The sequence below is a fragment of the Talpa occidentalis genome, unplaced genomic scaffold (genome assembly GCF_014898055.3).
Source record: "Talpa occidentalis isolate TD23 unplaced genomic scaffold, MPIMG_talOcc4v2.1 talOcc4.14, whole genome shotgun sequence".
In the NCBI taxonomy this organism is placed as follows: Eukaryota; Metazoa; Chordata; class Mammalia; order Eulipotyphla; family Talpidae; genus Talpa; species Talpa occidentalis.
In genome coordinates this window covers 75,393,749-75,415,291 of record NW_023601433.1, presented here as the reverse complement: position 1 = coordinate 75,415,291, position 21,543 = coordinate 75,393,749, and the positions used below count along the sequence as shown (strand labels likewise).

The 21,543-nt window shown below is 40.5% G+C and overlaps 1 protein-coding gene and 1 pseudogene across 5 annotated transcripts in view; one reads left to right on the top strand and one right to left on the bottom strand.

The window, feature by feature from the left end:
• The window catches only part of LOC119244195 (septin-10-like), a 40,274-nt pseudogene extending 30,516 nt beyond the window's left edge, over positions 1 to 9,758 (top strand).
• MTMR3 (myotubularin related protein 3) overlaps positions 1 to 20,201 on the bottom strand; it is a 119,797-nt gene extending 99,596 nt beyond the window's left edge. For all 5 annotated transcript variants that reach the window (XM_037510861.2, XM_037510863.2, XM_037510864.2 and 2 more), the window contains exon 1: positions 20,101 to 20,201. The gene's annotated coding sequence lies outside the window, so the exon portion shown is untranslated. The remainder of the gene's footprint in view (positions 1 to 20,100) is intronic.
• Between the last annotated feature and the right edge of the window lie 1,342 nt (positions 20,202 to 21,543).

Here is a 21,543-nt window from a genome sequence, read left to right as displayed (position 1 = left end):
GCAAGAGGATAGATTTAAATTTAACCATATCAAAACATACATTAAATGTGACTGGACTATCTTAAAACACACTAATTAAAAAGCGGGGATTGTTAGGCAAAATTAATAAATCAAAACCTAACTATACGCTAATTTTAAGAAACACAGGTTGAAAATAAAATATTAGTGACTTTAGGTTTAGAGAAGATTCATTAGGTTATAAAGAGTATTTCTATAAATAAAAAATAAATCAGTAGCTTGGATTTCAAAAAACTAAGTTTCTCAATTTCTGCAAGATGCTGTTAAAAGAATGAAAATACGTACCACAAACTAGAACATATTTTCAAAACGTGATTTGCAAAACCTGTGACAAAGAACTCTTCAGAATATATAAAGAATTCTTAAAAGTAAACAAAAACAACCTAATAATTTTTTATGGGTATAAGATTTGAAAGGATATTTCACCAAAGAAGATAAACCAATGGCAAATAAGCACATGAAAAGATGATCATCATTATCACCAGGAAATTACAAAATACAATCACCATAATGTATCACTATAGACCCATAAAAATGGCTAAATAAAGACTGACAATCCCAAATGTTGAAAAGGATGGGGATCACCTGGACTTCTCAAACCTTGCTGGCAGGAATGCAAAACAGAAATAGCCACTTGAGAAAACAGTTCAAAAGTTTTTTATGGAATTATATTTACCGTACAATACTGCAATTTCCAGGTCTCCTTGATGTCCTTGGTGGTGCAGGGGTTAACGTCTCAGTGCTACCAAGCTATCGCCAGCCACTGCAACATGAGTTCAAACCCCAGACAGAGCTAACCCACATGGTGCAGCAGACCTCTCCTGTCTCTGGCCTACACCCCCATTCTAGCATATATAAATAAAATAAATCTTTAAAAAAATTCCACGCAATTTCCACTCCTAGGTATTTAACAGAAATGAAAACACATACAAAAACCTGTATGCATATGTTCATAGTATGCACTGATTCATAATAGCTGAAGAGAAACTCAAATATCCATCAACTAGTGAATAAAGAACTACTACTTTAACAATGGGATGAATCTCAAAGTCTCATGCTATGTGAAAGAGGGCAGACACCAAATATATAGTATAAAATATGACTCCACTTTTATGACACCTAGAAAACTATAGTCAGAGAAAGTGATCAGTAACTGCCAGAGGCAGGGATGGGTGAAAGGGAGTAACCACAAGAAACTTTATGGGGAGATAGAAATAGGGATGGTTATATGATTTTATACAATTATAAGAACTCAAACTATATAGCTAAAAACGGATGAATTTTATTTCGTGCAAATTCTAATTCACGCCTTCCCCACCCCCAAAATTTGGTAACATAAAAGTCAGAGGCACACAACAGTGGTTTTGGAAGGCAAGTAAGTATTTTTCCCTGAATCTTAGTGTAGGGCTCTAAGAAGTTAAGGACTTAACCTCAAAAGCATACCATTAAAAACTTGTGAAACCATGTTTTGGGGATAGACCATTTTACTGTAAATGTAAACTCAGAATGTATGCTTTAGGGATGACTATGGGGATAATTAAGACCTTTCAATTAAGCTTCATGAACTACATTAAACCCCCCACTGTATAGCATCAAAGGAAGTTTCAATTTACATGGGGCAGGCCAACTAAAGCAGATTAAACTGAAAGTTGGAATGTGTAGCATCTCAAATACTTGGCTTACCACACTCCTGTCAATGGTCAAGTTTATTTTGGGACTCCGATATTTTAAAGTTCTTCCTGTTCACTGAAGCTCCTACAGTAATCCCATTGTCAAAATCAAAAAGAAAAATCTGAATACATTCTCAACCATATATATGTTATACTCAAGCAATTAGGGTGGTCAAGTAATAAAAGAACCAGAACTTGCATGACAACATAATGCCAACAATTTATTAAAAGCCAAGACAAGAAAGCTGTGCTTAATACCTTATTAACCACATCAACCTTTACCTCAACCTAAAGACTCTTCTTCATGTCTATGACCAATTCATTTCACAGCAGTCTAGCACCTAATCCAAAAGTAGGCAATCCATGGAACCTACAACAAGTACAAGTGGTTCACTAAATGTTTAGAACACAAACCTCACCTCTTCACTTCCTCCAGACTGTTCTACTTTCCACTGTTTGTCTCCTATTCCTTTCTGGCCCCTTTATAGGGTTACCACAATTTCCATATGAGGAAACAATGAAGAGGATATTTATGCCTAATCAGTGAAGTTATGATTATCTAAAATCTGAAATTTCTACACTGTATAGGTATAATGGTTGTAAAAGAATACTGATCCATTCTACACTCATCATGAACACTTACCCTCTGTGCAAAGATCACTGAAAACGGGAAATACTTCATTATTTTCACTCCACTGATTCTGATATTAATTTACATACGAACTGCATTTACCTATGTATATTAACTGTTTGCCCTGAGACTGAAGTGCAATCTCTAAACATTTAAGACAGTCACTCTAGAAACAGTATTAGACTGATATTAGATACATTAGTCAGAACTCTCAATTGTAAATGAAGGAAACCCAAATGAAGCTAACTTAAAATTAGAGCTGAGTGGCTCACAGAAGGGTACTGAGGTGGTACACAAGAATAAAGGAAAGAATGAACCTCAGGCCGTGGGGCCCAAAGGCTTAGTGCCATCAGATCCATCTCTATCTCATGCTCCTCTTTACTCATTTGACCTCATTCTCTCCTACTGTGGATAGGTCTCCTGCTAGAGGCAGTCCCCACTTCACAAGCCTATTAAACTGACTGCTTATTCCTGTTATCTGTGTAGCAATACCAGTGAAGAACACCTAGTGACTGTGTCAAATGTCAACCAGTCCAACAAGTGGGACAGGTACAAAATTGGCCATATCCAACCCTTAAGTCATCAGAAAAAAGAGGAATGAGAAATTCTGCTGAAGAAACTAAAAGCAATGATATGTCACTGCAAGTTTGTAAGTTATTCTGATTCCATTAATTAAATGCAAGGGTTTCAAAAACAAAAACAAAAAAAAAAATCCAGCAAATACCCTATTCCTTTTACTAGTATAATTGCTAGGGAGTCATTAACATCAAAAAAATCTAGTTTTAAAGGCACAATCTAGGAAATCAGCAGTACTCTCCAAATGTAAAACAAATTCAAAATATAAGGAAATCTAACTGTTGGAACTAAACTAGTGACCTATGATAACAAAAAAATCCTGGGGTGGGGAAATGGAAAAGGTCAATTTAATGGGCTTAATATATATGACAGTTTAGCAAGAAACAAAGCCAAGTTTGTTTTTAAAAATTCACTCTGTTTTAGCACAAATCTGAAACTTAAGTACAACATAAGACTCAATGTTGGTGATCATTAACAACCACATTGATGGCAAAAATTCCTATAGCATTCAGTGAGCTACCTATCTCTGGAGAAAAGCTTGCTTTCTTTAAAAAAAAAAAAAAAGTTTTTTAAGTGGACAAGAATCTGAAATTTCCTAGCATATCTAAGTTTTAAATTACTTTGTTTCAAGGCTAATCATTTCAAAACAATTGAGTGTTATAAATTAAACCTAGCAATCCCAAATTCTTTGCTGATCCATCACTCAGCTTAACTGGCTCCATTTGCTACCAGCAACAGTTTGTTTTTTTTTTTTTAAGATTTATTTATTTATACAAGATTGATTGATTGATTTATACATGCACTGGGCACAGTCAGAAGCGCGGGAGGGTGAGAGAATTCACCAGAGCCAGAGCGGGAGCAGAGCAGGCAGAAGGACCGAAGTACACTGCTGAGGGGAGCAGCGGGCGGCAGGAGAGGTCTGCGCGCCATGTGGGACCCTCCTCCGGTGGCCGGGGAGCAGCCGGGGATCGAACCAGCGCTGCAGAGGCAGCTGGCAGCTTCGCAACCCAGCGCTCAACCGCTGCACCACCAGGGAGGCCCCCAGCAACAGTTTTTATCTTCCCAGCACTTCCAGTCCTATGCAAGCTGTTTTTGTTCTCTGTAACTGGGTGTACACTCAGAATTCAATTCAAACAGTGACCTATATTTAGTAGTATTTGGGCACCTATAAGAAGCAGAAAAAGATTCACTTTCTACTAATTTAACATCTTTCAAGCTAAACCTGTGGGAATAAAATGATTCTCTTTGTTGCGATTTTATGGTTATGAGAAAAATTAAATACAAGATTATGTTTATTTTTCCTTAATACAAAGTTCTGTTAGAATCTGAGTGTCATACTGTTTGTGAAAAAATACAAAAATTAAGAGCTGCAAATAGTGTGGGTGAGAAATAAAGGTCCTTGCTTATAATAGCCAACACAAGTAGAGCACTCTTCTATGTTTCACCATTTATGTCATTTACTCTCAAAATAACTCTGCAAAGTAGATAATATAATCCCATTTCACAAATGAGGAAAGACTCAAAGAGATAAGTGGAACTTGTCCAAGTCATAAAGATCACTAATAAATAATTTACATATGCAAGCTTAAACCATATTAAGAAATTAAGTAAGATTAGCATATATAGTGGACCCTGAAAAACACAGGATTGCACTGCACAAGTCACTTATACATGGGTTTTGTTCTATTTGCAGGGTCCACATTCAGGGATTCAATCATGCTTCAATGCCAATTGGTTGACTCCCTGAATGTGGAATCTACCTAACTGGAAGACTAAGTATACCTGGAGTTGAAACTGCCGGTGTTAGCATCCTAACTCCTGCATTGTTCAAGCCAATTCAAAAATAAAAGACCAAATGTCAAAATACTCCATCTCAAGAAGGCATAAAAGAACAAATTAGGGCCTCCCTGGAGGCGCAAGGCGTTAAGCACAGCTCTATGAAGCAATCCACAGCCTCTGCAGCACGAGTTCCATCCCCAGCCCACCAGGGAGAAACCCACATGGCGCAGCAGACCTCTCCTGTCTCGCCCGCTGCTCCCCTCAGCAATGTATTTCAGTCAATCTGCCTGTTCTGTTCTCCGCTCTGTCTCTGGTGGATCCTCTCACCCCCCGTATCTCTGGCCTGTGCCCCATCTCTTGTATGCATAAATGGATAAATCTTTAAAAAAAAAAAAAAAAAAGAAGAAGAAGAAGAAGAAGAAAAAGAACAAATGAAGAGAAACTAAGATTTTTACTCTTAGTGCAATGAAACCAGGCCCAGAGCACAAGGGGAGAAAATATCTTTTCTAATTATACAAAAATATCAAAAAGTAGAATTTTTCTTAAATAAAGAAATTCACTTTTAACTCTTGATAGGTACATTCTGAGAAAAGTTCCTATCAAATGACAGCACTTACAAAACTAACTTTTCATTTTTAAATAATATTCCTGAAGGGGCCTCCCTGGTGGCGCAGTGGTTGAGCGCTGGGTTGCGAAGCTGCCCGCAGCCTCTGCAGCGCCAGTTCGATCCCCGGCTGCTCCCCGGCCACCAGAGGAGGGTCCCACATGGCGCGCAGACCTCTCCTGCCGCCCGCTGTTCCCCTCAGCAGTGTACTACAGTCCTTCTGCCTGCTGTGCTCCCCACTATGGCTCTGGTGAGTTCTCTCACCCTCCCGTGCTTCTGACTGTACCCAGTGCTTGTATAAATAAAAAATAAATCTTAAAAAAAAAATTTAAAAAATAATAATACGCCTGAAGGAATATAGCAAATAATTAAAAGCAATCTCCTATAATATTTGATAGAAAAGAACTAGACTTGACAATGTTTGAGAAATAGAATGCACTACAATAATTTAAAAATGGGCCCATCTATCACTAAATGAATGTAGCATATTCAATTAAGTTTACCTCTGAAAATCATTTTCAGATTTTTCAAGATTTCTCTTAACTCTAAGACAACCTCAACAACATGAAAAATCATATAGTTATTTCCCACAAAAGGCCAACAATTAAGTGTTTTTTGGTAGTTTTTACAGATTAACCTGCTACCTAGGAAACCATAAGGCTATGAAAAATGATTTAGAAGTAGAGCTGCAATCACTCTAACCCACAAAAGTAATCAGAGTCAAGATTTATTTCACAGTTCTGAATCAAGTGCACCCTCATACTATTTGTACTCATAAAATGTGTGATGCTAGTAGTCAAAGGATCTGTTCCTCAAAACTGAATTGATTCTGGTCTTGCTTTGGTTTCTTCTGGTCTGTTCATGTAGGAAACAGTAGCTACAGTGTCTGACATGAACATGATACTTGGGTTTACTACTGAGCTAAGTATATTCCCTGAGCTCTAGAAAACTGATACTGCTTTGAGCTTCTTGAGTTAACCCTTAGTCACTCAAGACTATTCTCTCTCATCCAGGCCCAAAAAAGGAAACAGGACTGGAGGCCCCACAATGGTCAACAGCATTCTGAATCTTCAATGTGTTTCCCAACCCCAAGTTTTACAAGATTACTAGGAAAAAATCTCACTTACTATGGAAGGCCTTCTTACCATTATTCATACAAGCCAAGATCTCATCTTGATTTCTTGGCTGCCTTTTACTGATGTAATCATAGCACAGAGCTTTGAAATACGACACTGGGATAGGCCATTCCCTTCAAAGTGTCTATCATTACTTCTTAGTGAGTCAGCTTCTGGATTGCTGCCAACGTACTTTTTCTTGAGTTTATCATGAAACCATAATTCTGCAGAGTTGAGATGATGGCCAATTCACATTATTTCAAAAGACTACGACTCCCTCTAAGTGTTTATCAACAAAAAGACACAGATATTCAAGCAAGCCATTCACAAGTTTTAGTAAGAGAAGGGATAAGTAATACAAGGGGGCTATTCAAATCTTAAAACATTAAGATTTAAAATCTTAAAACATGCAAGTGCCCCCAAAATGTCCTATAAAACTGCCTGGTAATTCTGTTTAAACAGATTTTACACAAATAAAACATTTAAAAATTTTTACTCTTGAAGAAGGAAAAGTCATCTTTTCTGTATTAGGCAAATGAGCTGAAGAATTTTGAAGTTAATAAAAGCCTGAGATAGCCAAGAATTCTCCATAGATCCATCAAATATCTCTGGAGAGAAAAATCTATTGTACCTTTTTAGAAGAAACCACTAATAAAACGTTTCACAATGCTTAGTTTTGAAAAAACATTTAGGGGAATGGAGGGAGGGGTAGATACAGTACAACTGAAGTAGTTCCCCAGAGCAGTCAATAGGAAAGCTCCTAGCTCTGAATAAAATAAGGGGTAGAAATAATGCTTTCATGATAAACAGGGTGAGACACATTGTGTGTGGTATGGGTCTCTTTGGAAGACACCAAATTTTTTCTTATAAACAATAAAAACTGACAAGAGTAAATGATCAGGATGAATCTGGTCTTTCAGAAGTGAGAACTTGTTTCAGTAAAAAGATATTTAATCACTTTGACAAATGCTAATACATATAGATTTATTATTTTTTTTAAAGATTTATTTTTTATTTATACAAGAACCGAGGTATAGGCCAGATGCGTGGGAGGGTGAGAGGATTCACCAGAGACAGAGTGGGGAACAGAACAGGCAGACTGACTGAAAGACACTGCTGAGGGGAGCAGCGGGCGAGACAGAAGAGGTCTGCTTGCCATGTGGGTTGCTCCTAGGCTAGCGGGGATAGAACTGGCACTGCAGAGACTGCGGACAGCTCCACAGCACTGCACTCAACCACCTGAGCCACCAGAGAGGCCCTACATACAGATTTATAGGTTTAAGCAACTTACTATAATTTAAAGTATATTTATGCAGTGTTTCAGTACATAAATTTTAAGCACATCCCAAAAGCCCATATGGGTACTTTGATACCCAAATGGGGGGAAAGTATACAATTGCAAATTCAAAAATAGCAAGTACATAAAACAAATTTACGGTCCTCCCCTGGTGGCACAGTGCTTGAGCGCTGGGCTGCAAAGCTGCCCGCAGCCTCTTCAGCATCAGTTCGATCCCCGGCTGCCACATGGCACGCAGACCTCTCCTGCCCCCCACTGCTCCCCTTAGCAGTGTACTTCAGTCCACCTGCCTGTTCTGTTCCCTGCTCAGGCTCTGGTGAATCCTCTCACCCTCCCACGCTTCTGATTGTACCCAGTGCTTGTATAAATAAATAAATCTTTAAAAAAAAAAAACATAAATTTACATAGCAGCTATTGCAGTAAAGGCAAGCTATCCCCTAAAAATCACTGCAAACAACGTGCATTAAATTTAGCAAGTTTGAAAGAACATTATCTTAAAGGGAGCACCTTATCTACACAAGGATCCAAGCACCAAATGGCGTAACTCTCTTATACTTTAGAATTTCCCAATCTTTTACAGTTTTATACATATGTTAAAGCAGATCAAGTATTTGCAAATCTATGAAATTATGAAGAGATGGCTCTGCTTTTATACTAGGATATGCTGCATTTCTGTATTCTTCTATGTATAGGCAGCAAAAATGGAAAATGTATAAGCTTCTTAGTGTTTATGTAACAAATACCTCTAAGACCGTATACAGTAGAAGGCAACAACTTAGTGCTGTTTAAATCACGGTACAGCTCCACTGCCAGGAAGCGCCACTGAGGACCAGTGCTGAAACCACTACATTTCACTGGCCATCTGCCTGCCTTCATCCTGCTCAGGACCATGGCCACCTGAGACAATGAACAGAAAAATACTCATTCTCCAACTTTGTTTGACCATATTAGTTTTGAGAGTTTGCCTAATCAGGTGATTCAGCAGGTTTGTTTTAATATTCTCTGGATAGGGGAAACTGGAATTGAAAAATCAATTCCAAATGATTATGATGAAGAATCCTTCCATTTTTGCCCACATGTGAGTTTTTTGTTTTTTTTTTTTTATAGAGGCATATTTTATTTATTTGTTTGTTTATACATGCACTGGGTACAGTCAGAAGCGCGGGAGGGTGAGAGAATTCACCAGAGCCAGAGCGGGGAGCAGAGCAGGCAGAAGGACCAAAGTACACTGCTGAGGGGAGCAGCGGGCAGCAGCAGAGGTCTGCGCGCCATATGGGACCCTCCTCAGGTGGCCGGGGAGCAGCCGGGGATCGAACTGGCGCCGCAGAGGCTGCGGGCAGCTTCGCAACCCAGCGCTCAACCGCTGCGCCACTGAGGAGGCCCCACATGTGAGATTTAAAACTCAGACATATGAACTCCAGAAAAGTAATGTTTGGTAGAAATTGAACTTTATGTACACAGTGGGATTCTGGGATTTGGTGACCAAATAAATAGAGAGCTACCAACCAACAACTGACAACACAGATGCTCAATTTGAAACCTATCTCTAAGAAGAACTGAAAATTAAGAGTTCTCTATTTACCATGATTCTTATATACATGTGTGCCTCTACTTCATGTCATCAACAGGCTACTCCCTGAAGATACTTGATCTCTTAACATAAAGAACCTTGACAGTGAGGTGAGCAATGATTGCTCAAACATGCGATTTTTAAAAAGTAAATTACAGAAATTTAAGATCAAGCTCATTAGTGAACCGGTCGCCACAGCATCCAGATATACCAGCTCCCAAGAGATGATGAAACTTACTAATGCCAATGCTTCAATAAATAGACATTTACCATCTGCTGTTTTAGGAAGTATGGATAAGATAAAAGTTGAAAATAAGAGGGTCAAAGATCACCAGTATCTTGGGGTGTTGTGCAAATGGAAAATGAAAACCACCGTGACTTAGTAAGCTCCAGTAAATGATCATTTGTAAAAACATGGAGGATCTGTGAAAGCAGACCCACACCCCTGCAGTCTCTGTGCTCATTGCCAAACACAACCATTATTCTGGTTTCCATTAGTTTTGTCTGTTTTTTAAAACTTTACAGAAATAGAACTACACAGCATAGTATCTTGTGAATGGATTTTTTTCATGTATACTTTAATTTTTCTTCTTGCATACCAAAATGCATAGCAAATTTAGTAAGCCAAGTAAGAAAGATGCTCTCAATGCTATCAACAATTGAAATTTAAACCATAAATCATTCTCAACAGACACTACTTCTCAGGGAATAAAAATGCCTAAGAAACTGATTTATTTAAAGACAAATACAGTTGGCATTCCCTCTTACCTCAATGAGATTTCTAAAACTGAAATCTTTGGGGCCTCCCCGGTGGCGCAGCGGTTGAGCACTGGGTTGCGAAGCTGCCCGCGGCCTCTGCGGCGCCGGTTCGATCCCCGGCTGCTCCCCGGCTGCTCCCCGGCCACCGGAGGAGGGTCCCACATGGCGCGCAGACCTCTCCTGCCGCCCGCTGCTCCCCTCAGCAGTGTACTTCGGTCCTTCTGCCTGCTCTGCTCCCTGCTCTGGTTCTGGTGAATTCTCTCACCCTCCCGCGCTTCTGATTGTACCCAGTGCATGTATAAACAAAACAAACAAACAAATAAATAAATAAATAAAAACATGCTTCTATTTAAAAAAAAAAAAAAAGAAAACTGAAATCTTTGATTACTTTTAGTTGGAGAAAATAAAGACCCCAAAGTATCTCATTAAGTATTACTCTTTCATTAGTAATTTTTAAATTTTAACTTTTTAAAGACAAGACAGAATAAAGAGGATAAAGAAGTCAAAAAAATTTCAGACTACAATTCTCTTAAAATTACATTGTGTAAGAGAATGAAGCAAGCAAAAGAAATCATACTTGCTTGTTCCTTTCCATGCACCCCACAGCAACCGTGAAGTCCATATTTCCAGAACCACCATATACCCAAAGACTGACTAATGAGTATGTTTCTTTTTTAAGTAGCGGCTTCCTATATAATACTAATACACACATGCATGCATGAGCGTGTGCGCGCACACACATACACACACACACAGAGTCCTGTCATGAGGAACACACACAAGAGGAATTGCATCAAGACTAATTTTTTGCCACCTTGAAACTATCCTTTAGAAGGTAAAAAGCCTGAAATTAAAAAAAAGCCTGAAAGCCTGTTATAAAACAACCTCTTCCACAAAAAATATTTTCTGTGCACATCACATAAAGGAAAAATGTAACTACAGAAAATGCTAAGTGTTGGTTTTACAATGCTGTAACTTATTTACACGTGTGAATAAATATGCAAGAGTTTAAACAGAGAGCCCATAAATATTGGTAACTTTTTCCATACCAGGCAGTTTATTAAGTGCTGGGGAGAGAACATTCATCACTACCTACACTTCTTGCAGGGCCTAAAGTCTACCTTTTTAAATATGATGTCAAACAGCAGGCATGTGGAGTCAAAGAAGTCACAATATCCCTGATTAAATGTTGCTCTGAGGGACCTCCCTGGTGGCACAAGGGGTTAAGCACTGCATTATGAAGCAATCCGCAGCCTCTGCAGAATGAGTTTGATCCCCGGCTAGCCAGGGAGCAATCCACATAGCAAAGCAGACCTCTCCTGTCTCGCCCACTGCTCCCCTCACCAGTGTATTTCAGTCAGTCTGCCTGTTCTGCTCCCCACTCTGTCTCTAGTGAATCTTCTCACCACCCCCGCCCCTCATCTCTGGCCTGTACCCCAGCGCTTATATGCATAAATAAATATATCTTTTAAAAATAAATAAATGATGCTCTGAAATACTTGAGGTTCTAAGAAGATATGAAAGCACTTCACAAATTATGCCACATAAAATAAAAAGAATACCTGACTTTCTGTTCAAAGCAGTCTATATAACAATCATCTTCGATATGAATTATTTCATTTCTTTTAACTACCAAAATAATTACTCGAACTGCTCTTTTCAGTCTCAAATCTTTCTCTGATAACGTTCCATATAAAATAACTGAAACTAAGTTCACCAATATAGAAGAAAAGAGACAAAATGCATGGTTTCTTGATTTCATAACAGCAAGGGGGAGGGAGTGTGTGCTGGAGGGGCAAAAGGGGGGTGGCAAAGCAATTTATTCAAATTTAAGGAAAAATTATCTTTTAATCTAAAATTCATCATGGAAAGTTTCAGCCCAAGAAAGCCCTTTTTAAAAAAAAAAAAAAAAGTTACAAGACTCTTCTAAATGGAATTAGAGTGACAGGTTAATTGTGGTACTCTACAAGCAAAGGAAAGCAAGAAACAATTATTCATCCCTTTACTCAGTCTCTAAACCCTAGGCTCCAAGAAAAAAGGGGTAAGTTATAACCAAATTGCTTTTCACAAGCACGGATTTTTTTTAAATATACACAGTATCAATTCTTCATATCTAAGGGCAGGAGACTAATTCTTTAGACTATTTCCTATCTATGAGTCTCCCTTTTCAAAGTCAGCCACCTCAATGATGACAAGAAATATCAAACTGATGCATTATGAGCAAGGTTTATGTTTGCCCTTATTGTAGATGTGACTCTCAACACTAACAACTAATTCCACAAGGCTATCCCATATGAAGAACTAGTGGAGATGCCCCAAAATAATCATCCATAAAAATCCAACATTAAATCTGAAAGAGTCCAAAACAGTGATATTAAAGCAGAGTATAATATACCTCAAGGAGCACCCAAGATTCTCCACTAGGGTAATGGAGAAAGATTACTCAATTGCATATTTAATTCTCATTCTTGTTCGGTGAGAATGAGGGTAGGGTAGAAGTACAAAATAACCAGTTACTATACAAATTGTTTGAAAATTAAATACTTAACGACTGTGAATTAATGATTACAATTTTTTTACTGCTGGGATGAGCAACCAAAAAGTTTAGAGACCACTAGTGTAAAGTACTCCTTCACTGCCCTGTCATTTTTGCCCATTCCTTCCACAAAGTTAAGCTATAAACTTTGATGGTGAGGTGGAGGGAGGGGTACTACTCCCAAACTTTTAAACAAACTAAAAGATTAATAACTCACTAACAAGAATATATACAATTGGACAGTAATATACTATCTACAAGGCTTCTGAGTATATTCACATTTAAAACATACATAACCCTCTGGCCAGATAACACCACTTTTTGTATTTAGTCTAAGGAAATAGGACAATTGTATTAAAAAGTCCAAATCTCCACACTATTTTTAAGAGAAAAATCCAAAATGTCCAGTAACAGCAACTGTGATAAACTAGGATGCATCCATATCACAAAATACTAAATACTCATTATGGAAACATCAATTTGACATTTGACATAGAAAGTTATGTATTTAGTGGATCATATGTAAGGGGAAAAAAGGAATATTTTATCGAACTGAAATTAGGGATAATCGCAACTTTTTTTCTTCTGGGTTATCTCAATCTTGTTTTTTTTTTTTGGGTGGGGGAATTTTTTCCCCCACACTGAACATGTACTGTAATTTCATAATCAGAAATAATTTCAAAAATTCATTTTGAAATTAAAAATAAGTTTAAGGGGCCTCCCCAGTGGCGCAGCGGTTGAGCGCTGGGCTGCGAAGCTCCTCGCAACCTCTGCAGCACCAGTTCAATAGCGAGGGTCTCACATGGCATGGCAGACCTCTCCTGCAGCGCTCACTGCTCCCCTCAGCAGTGTATTTCGTCAGTCTGCCTGTTCTGTTCCTTGCTCTATCTCTGGTGAATCCTCTCACCCTCCTGTGCTTCTGACTGTACCCAGTGCTTATATAAATAAATAAATATTTTTTTAAAAAATGAGTTTAAGACTCATTACTGCCTTACAGCACTTCCAAAACTAATTTTAAAAAACTCTATTTTGCCCCTATGAAGTTTGTGGAATAAGTCTAAATACTCTACAATTGCAGATTTGGTTTATCTTAAAGAAAAATTATATGCAAGGAACAAAAATATAAAAGAACTACCCTAAAATTAACCACCTTATCTTTATACCAGTTCTTTCTGAGTATGTTGGGACTAATCAATATAATTTCCCTACATTTTGTCAGATAATGTATGAATAATTCAGAAAACTAAATGAATTTTTATTTCTCTTCTGCAACTAAATTATAAAAGCACTAGCTACTAAAGAAATTAAGTTTAGAGCAGAGGAATAAAATCAGGAAAGCCTGTTACTATCTCCCATATTAAAATCATTCTAAACTTTGTATGAAGACACAAATAAGAATAAAATAGATCCAACTCTGCATATATACAAGATGATGCTTTATAGTAGTCAGCACCAGGACAATAATACCAGTGTAGTTATCAAGTAATTAATCTATGGAAACAAGAACATTAGCATAAGTTTATGTCTTAACTTTGTTCTTTAAGTCAACAATTTGTAACAGAACTATGAAGTATTTCACCCTTAACAGAATAGCTAATTTAACCCAACTTCACAATTTCACCATAATTTTTAATTTACTTTATAATTTTTAATATACTTAGTATCTTAAAGACAGTCATCCTAACTGCAAAAGCCCACTATGTGTCAGTCCCTGGATAGGGTGAAGATGAGGTGCCAGGGAGAAAAGACGTGCTTCTCCTTGCCCCACCTCTGCTCCCACCCTAGGTTAGCCCTGAGCCAGGCTCTGTAAACCTAACTGCAAAAGCCCAGGTGCCATGCCCCTAAGCATCTGCTTTCGAAGTCTTACCACAACTCAAGAAAAAATACATTTTACAATGCAACCCAGTACACATACATAGTTATTTTTTAAAACAATTTTTTTCAAATCAATAAGTAATTTTACCATTTGCAACATGCTGACATTTTCTGTCTTTTTGTAGTGCTTTTAAAAATCACAATGATTTTATTTCCATTTGACACTACCACTTGCCTTTTTTTCCACTTGCCTTTTAGAAGACAGCCCTAAGACTCCTTGAGCTACCAATCGCCAGCACCACTTCAACATAACAAAATGGGTGAAATTTAGCAAGTCTATTCCAAGTGCAAACCTTGGCACAAATGTGAAATATCCCAGATCTCTCCTGAAGTTCCTGCAGCACAATCCCTACTGTCAAAAGGACTCAGTAGCTGATACAAGCACTGAAAGGTTTTTCTAAGCAGAGAACAGAAACAGAAATCTTTTCTGTTACTGTATCAGTGACACTGGTAAATTCTGCATTTGACAACACTTACCAGGTTTACCAGTGTTCCACAAGCCAACTCTTTCAAGAAAATACAATAAGATTCTAGGGCCTTCCTGATGGCACAGGGATTAGTCTCAGCACTATCAAACTATCACCAGCCACTGAGGCAGGAGTTCGATCCCAGCCAGGAAGCTAACCCACAAGGCACAGCAGACCTCTCCAATTTCACTGGCTGCTCCCCTCAGCAATACATTTCAGTGGATCTGCCTGTTGTGCTCTCCACTCTGTCTCTGGTGAATCCTCTCACCTCCTTGCACCTCTGACCTACACCCCATTTGTGTATGCATAAATAAATAAAAACTAAATCTTAAAAAAAAAAAAAGGCCTCCCCAGTGGTGCAGCGTTGAGCACGGGGTTGTGAAGCTGCCCACAGCCTCTGCAGCGCCGATTCGATCCTTGGCCCCTGGGGCGAGGGTCCCACATGGCACGCAGACCTCTCCTGCCACCCGCTGCTCCCCTCAGCACTGTATTTCGTCGATCTGCCTGTTCTGCTCCCCACTCTGGTGAATTTTCTCACCCTCCCGCACTTCTGACAGTACCCAGTGCTTGTATAAATAAATAAATAAATTTAAAAACAAAAAAAAAAGGAAAACACAATAGGATTCTAGTATTATTCCCTTACATTTTTAGATTTAGACTGTGATCTAAAGAAGTTGCTTGTCTTTTTTTTTAATGAGATAATTCAAGTTCAGAGAGATTATATGACTTGTCAAAAACAACACAGCTAATCAGCAGCATAACCCAGGCTTGAACCTAGGTCTTACTGTTCCATAGTACATCAATTTTCTCTTGCTATAATTTTTGTTTTGAACATGACACAAATATGAACTTAAGAGGTATGTTAAGTTTCTAGGTACAAAAGATAAAAGCTACTTAACTTGGCAGTGGAGTAACCATGATCACAAAGCATATCAATTTACCCAAAGAATATGAAAACACACAAAAAATGTATGCACCTCTACATTTATAGTAGCACTATTCACAAGTTAAAACATGGAATCAACCTAATGCCCATTGACAGATGACTAAACAAAGAAAATGTGGTATATCTACTCAGTGGACTACTACTCAGCTATTAAAGATAAAATAATGCCTCTGGGGACAAAATGGATAAACCTTAAGATGATTATGCTAAGTGAAAAAAGTCAGAAAATGAAAGACAATTAACTGGATGGTTTCACTCACTTATGTAATATAAATAACCAAAGAAAACAAACTGACAAAACACATCAAAATAATTCCTAGTCTCTGTGAAAAGTGGCTGGGGGTGAGGGGAGAACGTAATCGTGTACTGACACTGGAGCTTTGGTAAAGGTGAATGGGGCTTGTGCACACGTTGAGGTATAAAGCTATATTCACAAAATTATATAGTTATGTATATGACTGGCAAATCAATAAAATTTGGTTTTAAAAGAGTGATATCCATATTATCATAAAATTAAGATAAAAATAGGGCCTCCCCGGTGGCACAGCGGTTGAGCGCTGGGTTGCGAAGCTGCCCGCAGCCTCTGCAGCGCCAGTTCGATCCCCGGCTGCTCCCTGGCCACTGGAGGAGGGTCCCAGATGGCATGCAGACCTCTCCTGCCGCCCGCTGCTCCCCTCAGCAGTGTACTTGGGTCCTTCTGCCTGCTCTGCTCCCTGCTCTGGTGAATTCTCTCACCCTCCCGCGCTTCTGACTATACTCAGTGCTTGTATAAATAAATAAATAAATCTTTTTTAAAAAAATTAAGATAAAAATATCTATGAGTATTAACAAGTTTGGCAGCCTCTAAAATTATTTGGTAATCCTAGCTCAATATGGATTTGATCCCATACTTTCTCTTAAATCAATGTTTCACTCATAATTACAATACTGGGTGGTCTCCGAGATTCAACTTATCACATAAACAGCACAAACTTCTCCCAAACCATTCTTAATCTTACGGCTTCACACTACATTATGAAGTTCTCTATGTGAAATCCGTTTTGATTTCAACACTAAGAGCATTACAACAGCATAAGCATGTTGTTTCTGCATAATACTTGCAACATGCACTCAATTTCCAGAGCACTTCTGGACACTGTCTAAAATCCAAGAAAATATGTGATCTTTTTCCTCAATTAAAAAGGTTCACTGGGGCCTCCCCAGTGGCGCAGCAGTTAAGCGCTAGGTTGCGAAGCTGCCCGCAGCCTTTGCAGCGCCAGTTCGATCCCAGCCGCTGGGCGAGGGTCCCACATGGCACGCAGACCTCTCCTGTCGCCCGCTGCTCCCCTCAGCAGTGTACTTCGGTCCTTCTGCCTGTTCTGCTCCCTGCTCTGGCTCTGGTGAATTCTCTCACCCTCCCGTGCTTCTGACTATACCAAGTGCTTGTATAAATAAATAAATCCTTATAAATAAAAAGGTTCACTGACATGTGTCAATTGAATACCAAAAAATAACTATATATTATCTATAATTTGCAGAATCTGGCTGGAGAACCTACTTGAGATCAATGCCTATAGACCTTTAATTGTATAGATGAGGACACTGAAGTCCAGAAATTGAAGTGACATTCCCAATAGCAGTCTTATAACGACACAAAAACTGCCAATCTAGAGCTTCCCATTGCTCTAAATGCTGCCTCATTTAACAAAATGTGCACCTAAAAAAAAGTCACAAATACCTAAAATAATTAAGATACATTTAAGGTCCAGATCAAGGGAACACTAGTCAAGTGTACTAAGACAGTTTTTTAGAAAACAGAATTTCTTGACAGCATCTCAAAGTTCCAAATCACACATGTTAAATATTGGCTCTTTGATCCAATGCATGATATCAAACATCTTCTAAACACCATAAATGCTCTTTTTCCCATCCCAATACTATTCATTTACTCAACAAATATCTGAGGGAAGACTATATACAGAAAATTATGCTAGGTACTGGAGACATCAAGGAACAGAACAGATAAGAACTCTGACTCTTGCTGCCGACAACTGGGTACACTTGTTTTAAAATACTATTCATGATTTGGCAGGATATTTACCAAACTCCTTCACTACCCTACTTAACTATAACAACATTTTTTTTCCATCTCTTCCAAACTTATAACAAATCTTACCACACCCACCCTGCAGTTAAAATACTTCCTTTGGTAACGCAGCATTCCACTTTAATATAGAAGGTGCTAATCAGAACTACAACAGATTTTAAAACTGACTTTACCACTCCTCATTTACCTCCTTTACCTCACCTGGAGCAAATTTCAAGAACTTTTTGTAATCCACAGCAAGGTTCACAACCCTGGTCTCAAACACCCATTCTACCCTCCACTTTACTAGAAAACCTGAGTCAGTTGGTTTAGGAGCAACCATGACATTGGGATGTTGGAAAGCATTTTCAGTGGATCCCTATGAACCAGAAACACTTACTGCGTCTCCTACTCGGCTTCTTTCTTCTGAATCCTTTCCTATATCTCTAGATATACCTCCAGTCAAGTAGCATCTAATTTTATCAAGTATGTTCCTGAAGACTTGCACAAATAACTTTCAGTAACAAATCTGTTTCCCCAATGTAAATCCACTACATTTTAAAAGATGCTCAATTTTCAGTTTTAAATTTCTCATGCTTCTCCTTCTTCCCTACCCTTCAAATTCTTCAATACCTATAAAGAATTAAAAGCACCCTCAGAAGTTGTAATTAATGGGGATCTTTTGGAATACCAAAGGTGACCTAAAGCAGTTCACAAACCTGGCTGACCAGAATCATTCAGGGAGCTTTGTTAAGGATGGATTCCCAGGCCCCACCCTCAGATTTTAATTCACCCGGTCCTGCATGAGGCCCAGGAATCAACATTTCAGCAGTCCATTATGTTTCTGATGGCCAGTCTTTAACTAGGTAACCACCAAACTAATGAACCTGGCCTACAAGCTGAGAAACTAAGGTCTCCCATGGCTTCTCATTAACCAACTACAAGTGGGGCTGCACCACTGTGCTAGTCACTTCAACTGCTCTGGGTCAACTGAAAATGAAGGAAGTAATTAGAGCTGAAAGAGGCCTTCATAGGCAGCCAATGTAAAATTCTAGAACCCTCCCAACTCAGTTTAATATCACAAACTGTACTGGGCTTCTTCAAAACAGTTTCATTCTGTAATCTCAACTACCCACCCAAGTCACTGGTCACAGGAGGAAAAGGCGGTTGTGCATGCCGCAAACAAACCTGACTTGGACTCTGAGTAAAAACACCACCACCAACCATATTGCTTGCCCGAATAAAGCCGCCTGAATTTGAAAGGGGAGGATCCCTGTCACCTCCCGCCCCCCAGAAACCACATTTCACATTTAAAAAAAAAAAATCATCTCGTGTAATTCAACCCTGGGTTCTGATGCCATCACGGTCCACACTATAAGAAACTAAGTGGGACCTCAACTAGAAAAGTGTGCCCACTTTTATTAGAATTTAGACCTTGCTTGCAGACGACTCCTGACCATCAACAGCAGATCCCAGAGGAGTTATTAACGTGGCCATAAAATTTACCCCATCATCTTGAGGTAAGTTTTCCGATACAAAGGCACAAACAACAAAATTATCTTAGGGGTGCCGGGATGCAATTCATCGAGCAGCACACTTTCCACCTGGGGAAAACACCACCGTACTCCGGCGAAGCTGTTTAACCAGCGGTCCCCGAGTTCTCCCGAGCCAGCCCCCTCCCCAGCGGCACCCCACCCCCTGCACCAGGTCATGAGGATGCACGGCCGCAGCGGGGCGGCCACTCCTCCTTCCCACAAGTCCCGGGCCCGCCGCTCGCCCGGGGGCTCCGCTGACCCGGCCCTGGGCCTCCCGCCACGGCCCGGTCAGGGGCGAGGGACGCGCACTCGCTCCCCGGGGCCGGCGGGGCCATCCCCGGGCGCTCCGGCGGCCTCGCCTCACGCCCCGGCCCCTCCGGCCGTCCAGCCCGGCCCGGGAAGGCTGCCCGGGCCCCCGCCTCCACCGCGACGAGGGGCCCGGCCCGCCCGGCCGCGCGCTCCCGCTCCCCGCACCTCCGCCGGCCGGCAGGGCCGCCGCCTCGGACGCCCTCCCGGAGCCGCGCGCTCCGTCCCGGGCCCCGCCGGCCGCCGCCTCCTCAGCCGGTGACAGCAGCCGCGCCGGGCCGCGGCCGGCCCCTCCTCCAGCTCCTCCTCATCCCCGGAGGGGAAGGGGGGGCAGCGACGGGGGCTCCTTACCGGGCGGCAGGACATGGCGAGGCCCGCCACGGCTCGGCCTCCTCGCCACCCCTCGAGGCTCCCAGCCAGGGCCGGCGGGGGGCAGCGCCTGGGCCGCTGCAGCGTCGTGTCCGGCCGCTCCTGCGCCGCCGCCGCCTTCTCACAACCACAACAACATGGCGGCAGCGGCCACACAGAGCGCGCACCCGACGCCGAGCCGGGCCTCGAACGGGGACGCGCGCGCACGCTCGGGCCCTCAGCCCGCGGTCAGGGAAAAGAGGGCGGGCTGGCGCGGCCGGGGGCGGGGCTTGGGTGGGCACGCCCCTTGGTGGGCGGGGCTTAAGCCCAGCAGCCTGCCATAGGCAGGGAGAGGCTGGCTGAGAACCCCAGCTGGGGAAAAGCAGAAACAGGTGGAAAATGCAGGAAGAAAAGCGAGGTGATCTACAGATCTTAGAGACTCATCTTTTCCTAACTCTATAGCTCTGGGCAAGCCAACACCTCACTCTACTTAACAATTAAGTAAAATAGTAATATCTTTCACCTGAAGTGGTGGTGAGACTAAAACTAACATCATGCATATAAATATAGTATTCTCAAGGTTCTGCTAAGAATACAATTTCAAGCTGCTTAAAGTGGCACTCAGCAGAAGAGTTTTCAAAATAACCTAGCCACAATAGCCCGCGGAAGAATTTTCTATACCAGGACTGAATGACAGGCCCTAGCAGATTCACCTTCTCAGAGTTGGATTTCAAAATTATATCCTTTACTTTTCTGGAAAATAGCCAAGAGAACCAGTCAAATGAAATCCACTGTTGCATTTGTTGTGTCGTTTCTTCCGCAGTACTCTGCAATTCTTTATCCATTTTTCATGTTTTTCTGACTATCCGATTCCAACGTAAAAGCTACTTGAAGATAAGGATCTTGTTCCACTATGACTTTATCCCCAGTACCTAGACCTGTGCTTGACAAGTAGTAGGCACTCACATTTCTTCGTTAACTAGTAGTTAGTACTTATTTATGTAACTCATCTAATTGAATCTTCACCATTTTAACATTCCATTTGACAGCTGAAGAAACTACAAGCCAGAATAAGGTGCACCAAGACAAAATTCAAAGCCAACAGACAACAAAAACTATAATCTCACCCACTAGGTTGCACTGCTGACTTCATGGCATTGTTGCCTGAAATAAAATTCCAAGCACAAAATTACAAGAGTTCAAAGTCAGGAAGTTTTGCTGTACTACACAGAAACAGGTGTGCTTCCTTTCTGAAAACTAGCATCAAGCAGCTGTTTGTGTCTCTTTTCACCTTGGCTTCCAGAAAACCCAGGGCTAAAGTTGAAGCTCAGTGGTACCTACTGTTGGTCCTTAAGGTCTGAATATTAAAGATGGTTTTCCTTCCTCCCTCAGCTTTGCAACTTTATTAATTTTTGCAGTTTTATTTCCCTTTTCTGTTATATGTTG